Raw genomic sequence first — 11,915 nt, forward strand, 5'->3', positions numbered from 1 at the left:
TTAACATTTTACTCTGGTTGCTGGAGAATGAGTATATTTGTTACTCTGTTGAAAGAATGTATATTATGCAGTTTTTTATGTTTTTTTAATAAGGTTACAAGTATTATTTAATACATTTCTCTTTTACTATATCCCCTGTTGCATTTTCTCCTGCTTATGAAAGGGAATGAGTTTTATTGTGCCATATTATAACAGCAAAGTGATACCAATTGCACCACTATCCATACTGGTTGATAATTTAGTAAACATTTTTCCTTTAGTTCTAAGTTTTAACCTTTTTGAGTTCAATTGAGAAAGCTTACTTCTCTAAGAATTCTTCAAACTTGTATTTGGCAGCATTACAAACGCATAGACACATATCACTTATGTTCCAGCTCAGCTACCCTCTTCAGACCAAAATTAATAGTTATTGGAGCCATTGCTTATGCCCATTTGTATGATTATGAACGCATACACGAGGTAATGTACAAATAGTTCATCAATGATTTCCTAAATGTAAATATGTTAAATTTTTTATAATTTGTTTTTTTTACTTAGAATGATTTTATGTAACACCCGAAATTGAACTCATGAAAAATGTTACAGGTGTGTGATAAACAAAAAGTTGTGTTGTTAGTAGAGATGGCGCACATCAGTGGTTTTGTTGCTGCTGGTGTTATCCCATCACCTTTTGATTATATTTAGGAAGTGTTTTAAATTGTGATTTAGATTGTGATTACTGTGATTACTGTGATTGTAGTCATTGTGGTTGTTGCAATGCAGATTGCAGCCTTGCGGTGTGAATTATTTTATGAGCAAAAAAATATTTTTGACATCGACACGGTCTTATGCGGCCCGATGTGATCGAAGATGGTGTTGCAACACCAGAAGAAGGCAGAGAACTTAGTGTTGCACAAAACAGAGAGCATGATGCAATGAAGTTGAAAGACTTGAGAGCTGAAAATTTCTTATTTCAAGCCATTGATCGCTCTATCCAGGAAACCATTCTTTGCAAAGAAACTTCCAAGGATATTTGGGATTCAATGAAGATGAAATATCAAAATTCCTCTAGAGTCAAACGTGCTCAACTTTAAGCCTTGAGAAGGGACTTTGAAACTTTGCAAATGAAGGAAAGTGAGTCACTTACTAATTATTGTTCAAGGGTCATAGGAATTGCAAACAACATGAGAATTCTTGGGGAAAATATGGGAGACACCCTCATTGTTGAAAAAATTCTACGGTCACTTACACCAAAATTTGACTATGTGGTGTGTTCAATTGAAGAGTCCAATGACACTGATGAACTCTCCCTTGATGAACTTCAAATTTCATTATTGGCTCATGAACAAAAGATGCATAGAAGTTCAACAATGGATGAACAAGCATTGAAGGCTTCTACCAATACCCATTCCAATAACTTAAGAGGAAAGGGTAGGGGTAGAGGTAGAGGATACGAAGGTCGAGGAAATAGAGATTCCAGCAGGAACTTTAAAGGCAATCCTCACCAACAACAAGGAAGAGGTAGAATTTATGAAAAGTCCAAGTTAGAGTGCTACAGATGCCATAAGATAACCAATAACTACTGGATTCCAATTTTCCTGAACAAACCTTTTGCAATCAACATTTTGCAGCCACGTCTTGTGGAATTCAAAAGGAGTAGGAGACGAATTAGTAGTCATTAAAGATTGGAGCAACATGGGATGGTGATCAGAGGCTAGCCTAGGCATAGTGCATCAAGATACTTGACTCAAATGATCAAGCCACTCCTCATTACAGATTGATTTGTCAAGCCTTTTCTCTGTTAAAGCAATTCCCCTTCTTCTGTTAGACCAGGTGAATTGAGCCACTAAAGTATTCAGATGAATCAAACCAACATTATTAGTGAAAGTTTTGAATTCATTACAGGGAGTTCTAGCAGTCAGTCTTGCACTTCTAAATTCATGGACACCAAGGACAACATTAAAGTCTCCAATGCAGCACCAGGGACTAGGCCTCAATGACATGATTTTTTGCAAGTCAGTCCAAAGAGATCTTCTCTGCCTGAACTTGTTATTTGCATAGATAGCACTAATACAAAAAACCATGTTGTCTAAGGCAACTTCTAAAGCAATATGTTGATCAAAGTTAGCCAAAACATTAGGGGTCATATCAGGGTGGAAAAGACCCCACAAAGAGGGTATTAAACTGCATCTATTATTAACAACAAAGAGCTTTAAGTTTATTTCTTTCCAAACATTAAAACTAACTGAATCAAGAAGGATCACAGGCTCAGCAAGAAACACTAGATCAAGTTTATTTGACAGACAAAGGTTCTTGAGAATTACCCTTGTGTTTATGTTACCAAAACCCCTACAATTCCATAATAGGGCTTTCATTGGACACTATTAAGATATCCACCCGTTCAGGTATGATGCACTTTCCAATGATCACTCCTTTTTTCATCTTTTTCTTTTGAGATTTTGAGAGAACTGCAAAGAATTCCTCCTCTACTTCCTCTGATGTCTTATCATGAGCCCATAGTCTTCCAACTAGCCTCATGTCATTAGCCACCACAGGGTTCACTAGCTTTGCAGTTTCTTCAACTATTAGGTTATCACTTGAAGAGTCATCTGACTCCTCAACATCAACAACAATGTCCTTGCCTCTGTTAGTAACATTTTCCTTCAGCTCCTGACTTTTGTTCAAAACAATTGTTGGAGTAAGTTCTAGTCTCTCCCTCTCCTCAATATTCAGGTCCAACCTATTGTCAAATTCCAAATTAATAAAAATTTCATTTACCTCCTCATTTGTAGGAACTTGGACTTAATTCTTGGGAGCAGGTACTACACTTTCAGTCCCTTTTTTTTATGGTGTGGTCTTTTCCTCTTGTTATTGGATTCTTGAAGTTATTTCTAGCTTTTTCCTCAGTTGCATTAAACTTATTTGCTCTTCTACAGTTGTTCAATGTGTGGCCATGACTTGGCAACCATGACAAAATTCTGGAAGGTTTTCATACTCTATTGGGACAAAGAAGGCAAATCCTTCCGTTTTCACTAGGATCTGATCCGACAGTTTTGCTTTGAGGTTTAGTTCCACCAACACCTTAGCATAGTGTCCAAAAGACCTATTATTTGTAGCCTTGTCCAGGGATATTGGGGGTCCATATACCACCTGTTATGGAGTATATGTCTAGGACTCCAATACTCTTGTGGGAGATTTAGAATTCTAATCCAACACAGCGTGTGAGAAAGCTTTTGCAGATTGGGGTTAAAATCGGGTGTCTAGAGTAACAATCTGAGAAAGCCTGGTTTTAAACTCCAAGAACCCACTGAGAGACCATGGACGATTTACCAATCAATTTCCATAGTTACGCAAGTATGGTTTTCAGATCCACGAACTTCAAGGAGTTGTCCCCTTTAGATAGTATGATCCTTCCATGAAGGTGAGTTTTACACCTTTTCAGACCATCTAGATATTCATATTTAGGGATTTTTTATTGCTATAGGATCCCCTTTAATGCAAGGTTGGGGTAGTTGTGAAGTGGAGATGTCACATGAGTTTCTAAGTGCTTGAATAAAAGATTTTTTTTTTCTGCAACGATTGGTGCTTCCTTCATAAAGTTTGGATCCTGACCAGCCTCTACCAAGAAAGCCCATGAAATAAACGTTTTTATCGAACTCATGATGAAAATGATGATGAAAGAAGATGACACTCCAACAATCCAGGGTCAATCCTAGCAGAGCAGATTTTTGCCATTTGTCATTAACAATTAAACGACATAAATTTCTTCTAGTAAAATTTTACTTTTACTAATAATTTATATTTTTAACTTTCATCATATTCTTTCTTTTTGTAAAAGTGAGTTTATCATTATTACTAATAATATATTTTATATTTAAAAATTAAATCTATATTTATCTAAAATTTATTTATGACACTATTATCTTATAATACTAAATTTATTAAATTAAAAAAATTGGAGATCATGCTTCCTACATGAATGTCGAAATTTGTGGGAGCAAAAGGAACATAAATTTCTCCAAATAACGAGGATCGAAAATGAGATATTTTTAAGACCTCATACCCTATTGTCATTTCTAATGAAAGGACTAGTTTCTAATTTATATTTTCAACTTTTATTACATTCTTATATATTAAGTATATAACAAAAAAGATGTTTTGTCACATCATCATTGGATACATTTCATCCTCTCCTTCACTTTCCCCCTCCGAAAATGATCCATATTCTAATCTATATTAAAAAACTTAAAATAAATTCATGACCATTGGACACATTGTCTCTCAACTTTCTTCATTTTTTCCACCCAAACACCTCCATCATCTACCATGGACACGTCACATTGTATCATTGGACAAAAAGACACAAATTCATTTCTTTTGGACCTTTCATTTCATTTCCGCTAACCCTTCATTGGGTTTCACTTCCTCTAACCCTTAGTTTCACTTCTTCTAACCATTCCTTAACCCTTATTTTCCTGATTAGCCATAGAAGAGTAAGTGTTTCTTTATCGCTTCACTACTTATTCGGTTTATGGTATCCAAATTTTGCTAAGTAGAGTTAGCATGTATCCTTCCTTGTGGTGATTTTCATGAATTTCTATAGAGAATACCTTACAACTTCTCCAAAAATTCAGAAGGGACCGACACATCCTTCTTGATTTTACTCTCTTAGGGAGCTTAATCTAGATAAACATTGATTATGTTATCAATTGTATCAAAAAAAGTGAGTTGAGTTTTGTTCCTCATCTTATTTACCATTTTTTGCCTTCCCTTGGTTTTATTTATATATATTTCTATGTAGGTTCAATGTGTGAGCTTTCAGAAGCAATTAGAGATTAACATGATCATACTGGATTACCCCAAATTATATGTTAGGATTTTGTCTTCAACCTATTGCGGATAGAATTCTAAACAAATTGTCCACTTGGAAGGGTTATTGTCTTTCCATTATGGGCAGAGTGGAGTTAGTGAAGTCCATCATTCACAACATGCTTGTGTATAGCTTCCATATCTACAAATGGTCTTCCCAACTTCTGACTTTAATTGACAAAGGCATGAAGAATTTTGTTTGGTCTAGAGACATAGACATGAAAAAGCTTGTAATTGTGGCTTGGGCTAAAGTTTGCATTCCTACTAAAGTTGGGGGGCTTGGTATCCAATCAATCAAGCTCATGAATAAGGCCTCCTTGACAAAACTTGCTTGGGATATGAGATCAACAAATCATGAGTGGGCAGAATTCTATAGAAAAAGCTTTGGCTGCAATTCTATTCCCTCATCTAGGTACTTCAGATCATCCATTTGGCTTGGGATTAGAGATAACTGGGAGCTGTGCAACATGAATTCCATTTGGGTTGTGGGTAATGCTCAGAATATAAACTTCTGGAAGGATAATTGGCTTGGTGAGCCCATAGTTGATCAGTTGAATATCCCTCAGGATCTGCATAAGGATCTTCATTCTACTGTGGAAAATTTCACTATTGGCTCTAAAGGATTATACCATCTTTCTTGGCTAACTTTTGTCTAGAAGTCACTACTCAAATTGCTAGAATAAAAAGAGGAGGCTCTATGGATAGATTGATGTGGAAACATGCTGATAATGGGTCTCTAACTCTAAAGGATGCTCACAAAGCTCTTGCTCAACATCCTGTCTACCTGAATTGGTGCAATTTAATTTGGTCCTTGGCCATCCCCCCTCAAAGTCTTTCATTACTTGGAGACTAATGCACACAAAAAATGCCAACATATGAGAATCTAATGAAAAGAGGTTGTGCAATGGCCTCTATTTGCAACTTGTGCTACGGTAGCTGGGAAGATGCTAATCACCTTTTCCTCAGTTGTCCTTTTGCAATTTCTCTTTGGCATTGGATCAAAAGCACCTTCCTAATCAATATCAACTCTTCTTCAATTCCTCATCTACTTTTGAGTTGTTCCAGCCATAGAAGCTTCCAAGTCAAGGTGGTTCTGACTGCCTGTGTGATTCATACCCTCAGTACAATTTGGTTTTGCAGAAAAAAAGCAAGATTTGAGGGTGTCAAAGTTCCTATCTCTACAACCATAGCAAAAATTAAAAGAGAAACCTCCATGTCTAGAAACTTATCTTCTGCCTCTACAACTCCTTCCTTGAATGATCTCATCATCCTTAAGAGCTTTTCCATCGATATAAATCCTAGAAAAGCTCTTAGGATTACTAAAGTTAATTGGTTTCCTCTTTCTCTCGGTTGGGATTAAGGCAAACACTGATGGGGCTGCTCATGACTCTCCTAGACAATCGGGTGGTGGGGAAATTTTAAGGGATAAAAATGATTTATTTTTGGCTGGTTTTGCTAATTATTTAGGCATCCAAAATGCTCTCTGTGCTGAATTCCACTCAACTATCGAGGCTATTAACTTAGCCTTCAAGAAAGGGTGGTTTAGTGTTTGGCTCGAATGTGACTGCATGCTGCTTCTTGACATTTTTAGTGGCAAATCCAAGCCTCCTTGGAAGCTTGTAAATGAGTGGCACAATTGCAAAAATAAGCTTAACTCAATGGAATTCAAAATCTCACATATTTATCGGGAGGGTAATTCTTGTGCTGATAAGTTAGCTTCCTTTGGTATAAATTCTAAAACCAATACTATTTGGAATTCAATTCCTAGATTCCTTCTTAATGATTATAATAGGAATCAGTTGGGTATGCCTAACTACAGATTTAGAAATGTCTAAATTTGTATTCTTGTATGTGACTTTCTATTAATATATCTGGGTGTCTTTACACCTTTGCTTAAAAAAACCTATGTATATATTTCATTTTATTTATTAAATTATTACACAATATTACTATATGTTTCATTTTATTATATGATGTCATTTTATTGGGTATAACTACTTTAATAATCAAAACCTACCTGGAAATAATTATATTTTTTATTAAATTGATAATGTATGGTTTAAATAATCATTGGTTTTAACCGAACATATATAGCTAAAATCCCTTATTTACATCATAATCTATTTGAAAATCACTTATTTAGTTATTTGACAATCTGAAATCATTTATTTAGTTATTTGACAATCTGAAATCACTTTTTAGTTATTTGACAATCTGAAATTATTGGACAATCTTAATAATGTGAATGTACGATTGTGTCCTTAACTATGTAAATACATATGTAATATGTGTGTTCTTAACCATGTGAATGCAAGAGTAACATGTGTGTTCTTAACTATGTAAATGCATGGGTAATGTGTGTTCTTAACCATGTGGCAATAAAATATCATCCAGTGCTAATACATAGTTAACTTGCTAGTTATTTTTTTAAAACTGGGTTTTCAAAAAAGTAATCAATATTTATTTAAAATGTATTTTTTGAAAATATTAATTTATAATATTAAGTTTATAAAATTGGGGACAAAAGGTGTATACAATTTTAGGAGTAAAATGAGCAAAATCTTCACCAAATAATGAGCATGGGAGATGAGTCATTATTAAGATCCTATTTATTGGAGGGTCCTACTAAAAAGATTAGTTTTCTTTTATATATCATCGAGTGACAAATACTATCCTAAAACAAAGAAAAAATTCACATTAACAAATTAAAACATGTAACAAATATCTAATTATTAAAAAAAAACTATTTTTTGAAGAAACAAATTAATTTATGTCGGTTATAACAAACCTTATCAAATTACACCAATCTACTTGTAACTTTGTACAGTGGTCATACTCAATCTAAGAGTCTAAGAGGTCTAATATTCTATTTGTTTTAGAATTTAGTTTTTGGAGGGAAATAAAATTAATGGGAAATTTTGGAAGGCATGAAAAATACACATGTATGAAACGTTTTCCTTTTCATCTCAAATCTCTAGTAGACGACCACTTATATATTATTATTTGATTTTTATTTTCATACCAATAACTAATTCTAAGCTATAACAATAATGTACGAATTGAACAGAATATACATTGACCGGAGTATGAAAGTTAAGTTAATTGTTTCTTATTTTTTGACAGTGACAACCATTCTATATGATTTACCTTCCTCTATCTAATTAACTACTTGTAAGGAAGGAGTCAAATTAATTTCATTTATAACAATTTGTGCAGCTTACAAACTTTTTGTAACAAACTTCTAATAGTAATCATTCTAACTCTCTGAGACTCTAAAAATGATAATGTACTTTTTGTTGTAACCAATACTAATAACATAAATAACATTCAAATTTGAAATATATATATATATATATATATATATAGTAGAGTGGTGTGTGAGTTGAGTTGTTAAGAAAGAGCATGTATTTAATGTTTGATGAACTACTTTAGTGTGATATCTTGAAAGTTAGTAATTTTACATAGTCCTACATTCCAACTACAACTTTCAAATAGTAGGATTATGAGATAGTTTTTTTTAAGCAAGGGTGTTAAAGCACCCCAAGGATTTTGTTAATGAAATAAAAAGTAGCCATTACAAGTTTGTGAACCTATAGTTGGGAAGCCCCAACCAATTTCTATTAAAATCCAAAAAGATTATAGCTAGGATTGAATCCCACCAAGTAAAAGATCTAGATCTTAATCCATGATTAGCTAATAAATCAGCATAAAAATTGCCTTCCCTAAATATGTGAGATACAGTCCAAGACATAGAAGAAAAAATTGTTTTACAAATAATCCACCTCGTTGATAGAATCCATGGAGGTTGTTAATTTCCTTTGAGAATTCCCACCACTAAAGCTGAATCACTCTTGATCCATAAGGACTTCCAACCTTTTGCATGAGCAAATTCAATTGCCAATAAAGCATAAAGAAGCTCAGCATAAAGAGCAGTTTGGATATCATAGAAAGCAGCAAAACATGCCACAAATCTCCCAAGATGATCTCTAAAAATGCCTCCCCCTCCCACCAAACCAGGGCTACCATGGGCTGCACCATCTGGGTTAACCTTTAGCCAACCTTTAGTAGGAGGATTCTAGATGATCTCCCTGATGTTTGGACTTCTATTGAATCGCAAAGGGATGTTTAGGTCCCTCAAAATGGCAAATTCGACAGGCCTATTATTTGCATAGGACTTTGAATTCTTAGCAGCAAAAGGAATGTCCAGCTTTAGATTGTCCAAAGCTCTATCAACTGGGATTAATCTATCATCAAATCTGGCTTTGTTTATGCAAAACCATATTGCAGCAATTATTTGAATTATGCGAATTGAGAAGACCTCTTTTATCGGAGAGCTCCACTCCCTGTTGCATATCCTCCATAGAGCAGAGCAAGAGAAAGTGTCTATGTTGATGGAGAAGGTAGAATTTAGCCAGCACCATAAATGCTGAGCAAAGGCACAATTAAGGAAGATGTGATTAGAGGACTCAAGATTCTTCTTGCAGAGACTGCACATTGAGACTAAATTACATCCTCTTTTCTGAACGTTCTCATCAATATGAATTTTATTGTGCTTCCATCTCCAAGCTATGAAGGATTTAGAGGGAGGTATTGCAGCAGACCAAATGTCTTTGAACCACTTCACCGGATTAGCTTGGGGAGATAAGGTGGAGTAAGCATCTTTAAGGGATAGGTTGCCATCAGTTGTGCCTTTCCAAACCATCTTATCCTCACAAATTGGGATTAAGGTTCTTGAGATTGCATGGGAAATGTCTGGGAAAAGCTCCACCAATTCTCTAGGAATTGTTCATATACCCTGATGAATGAAGTCAGCTACATAGGCCTTCGGATCAGGTGCAAGATCTAATTGAATGTTCAAGGGATCCACCAAAGTTGAGCCTAACCAATTTTCTGTCCAAAATTTTATTTTAACCCCATTCCCTACTAGCCATATTGAATTGAGATGGAAATATGACCAATTTTCCTTAATGTCAGGCCAGATTGAAGATTTTTAGTATTTGGAAGAAACTCTACAATCCCTACCAAAACTCTTCCTAAATAACACAACCCAGTCTTTGCTTGAAGATAACATAGTCCAAGAGAGCTTAATGAGAGAGGCTTTATTTATCTTAGCTATGGACTTGACACCTAGACCACCTTCCTGGGTTGGGGAGCAAACCTGTTGCCAATTAACAGTGACAAACTTTCTGACTTCAGTATCCCCTTCCCAAATGAAGTTTCTAATCTTTTTGTCCAGAGATTTAAGTACTTGAGCAGGCCAAGCATATATGTGAAATCAATAAACCAACATGCTTTGAATAGCTGATTTAACTAACTCCACTTTGCCCATGATTGAAAGGCAGGAACCTTTCCAAGTTGCCAACTTCTGAGTTATTCTGTCAGCTATTGGTTGGAGATGAGCCCTTTTAGGCTTACCTTTGAACATGGGGACACCAAGGTAGGCGAAGGGGAGAGATCCAACATTAAAACCAAGGAAGGAAGAAAGATTAGAAATTTTCCTAGGATTCGAGTTTGCTGTAAAGAATTGACTTTTTGAAGCATTTATATTCTGGCCATATGCTTGGGCATAAGATGTGAGAAGGAGCTTGAGTTCCCTAAGATCTCTTTACTCCCTTGCAGAATATAAGAACATCATCAGCATATAACACATGGCTCATTGTTTGAAGAGATGAAGGACCACTGGTTGTGCTCAACTTGCCATGAGTTACTAGATTTAAGATACCCCTGCTCAGGACCTCCTCAGTAAGACAAAACAGTAGAGGGGATAAAGGACCCCCCTATCTAACTCCGCTCTTGCAACCAAAATAACCCACATTGTGACCATTAACACTAATTGAGAGTCTTGTTGAGTGAAGAATAGCATGAATCCAAGAGATAAATTTCTGGTTAAAACCAAAAGCCCTAAGAGTGTCATTAGAAATTCCCATTCTATAGTGTCAAAGGAATTTGATATGTCTAGTTTTAAAATCAGGTTGCCACCAAAGGTTTTGTGATCCAACAAGTTTGTTGTCTCAGAAGCTAGACAAATGCAGTCTTGGATGTTTCTATCTCTTATGAAGCCCTTCTGATTAGGGGAGACAATTCTAGAGGCAATTGAGGCAAGCCTATCAGCCAGAACCTTAGTGATGATTTTGAATTGAAAATTTGCTAGTGCAATAGGCCTGAAATCTTGAATTCTGTCTGCACCAAGGAATTTTGGAATTAAAACAACAGAATTAGCATTCATGTTTCGAAGATTCCATCCCTGAAAGAAGAATTGAGACACTGAGTTACAAACATGATGCCCAACTATATCCCAGAAAGTTTGGAAAAAGACTCCCCCAAAACCATCTGGCCCAGGAGCCCCATCACCATTCATTGCAAACACTGCACTCCTGATCTCATCCTTAGAAGGCATCATGGTTAGCATGTCATTTTCTCCCTGAGAAACCAGGTTAGGAATGACATCTTGAAGGAGAGAATTCTGCCTGATGGAATTGTCAGATGCAAATAGATTCGGAAAGTAATCCAACACATGATTTCCTATCTCCTCCTAATCCATTAGCACTCTATTCCCATCCTTTAGCAAATTCAGAGACTTAGAGGTTTGCCTTATTTTTGTTACTCTATGAAAAAAGCTAGTGTTTCTATCCCACTAGTTTGCCAATTTATCCTAGCTTTTTCTTTCCAAAAGGATTCCTCAACTTCAAGAGCAAGCAGAAGGTTGTGCTGAGCTAGATTTTCCTCATCTCTCCAATCCTGGCTAGGCATGAAAACACTGGAATTCTAAATGAGCTCCACAGTTGCCATAGAATTTTTGACATTAAGATGTATATTACCAAAAACATTTATGTTCCAATGCTTTAGCTCATTCTTAAGAGTCTTAAGCTTTTGTGAGAGAGTATACATAGGACAACCAGGGCAAGACCTGTTCCAAATAGTCTCCATCACCCTCCTGCAATCCTCATGCTGAATCCATATCTTGTGGAACCGAAAAGGATAAGCTCTCCTCATATAAGAATTTGAAGAGAGCAGAATAAGATGATGGCCAGAGGAGATTCTAGGCAGAGTACAACAAGATGTTTGAC

General features: G+C 35.6%; 1 long non-coding RNA gene across 1 annotated transcript; it reads left to right on the top strand.

Moving 5' to 3' along the window:
* Positions 1-1,235: 1,235 nt before the first annotated feature.
* On the top strand, positions 1,236-9,255 carry LOC109338709. Its single transcript, XR_002106582.1, has 3 exons — positions 1,236-1,516; positions 8,218-8,221; positions 9,246-9,255. It is a non-coding gene; the product is annotated as an uncharacterized LOC109338709 (long non-coding RNA).
* Positions 9,256-11,915: the final 2,660 nt, after the last annotated feature.

The sequence above is a fragment of the Lupinus angustifolius genome, unplaced genomic scaffold, assembly GCF_001865875.1.
Source record: "Lupinus angustifolius cultivar Tanjil unplaced genomic scaffold, LupAngTanjil_v1.0 Scaffold_39_39, whole genome shotgun sequence".
Lineage (NCBI taxonomy): Eukaryota > Viridiplantae > Streptophyta > Magnoliopsida > Fabales > Fabaceae > Lupinus > Lupinus angustifolius.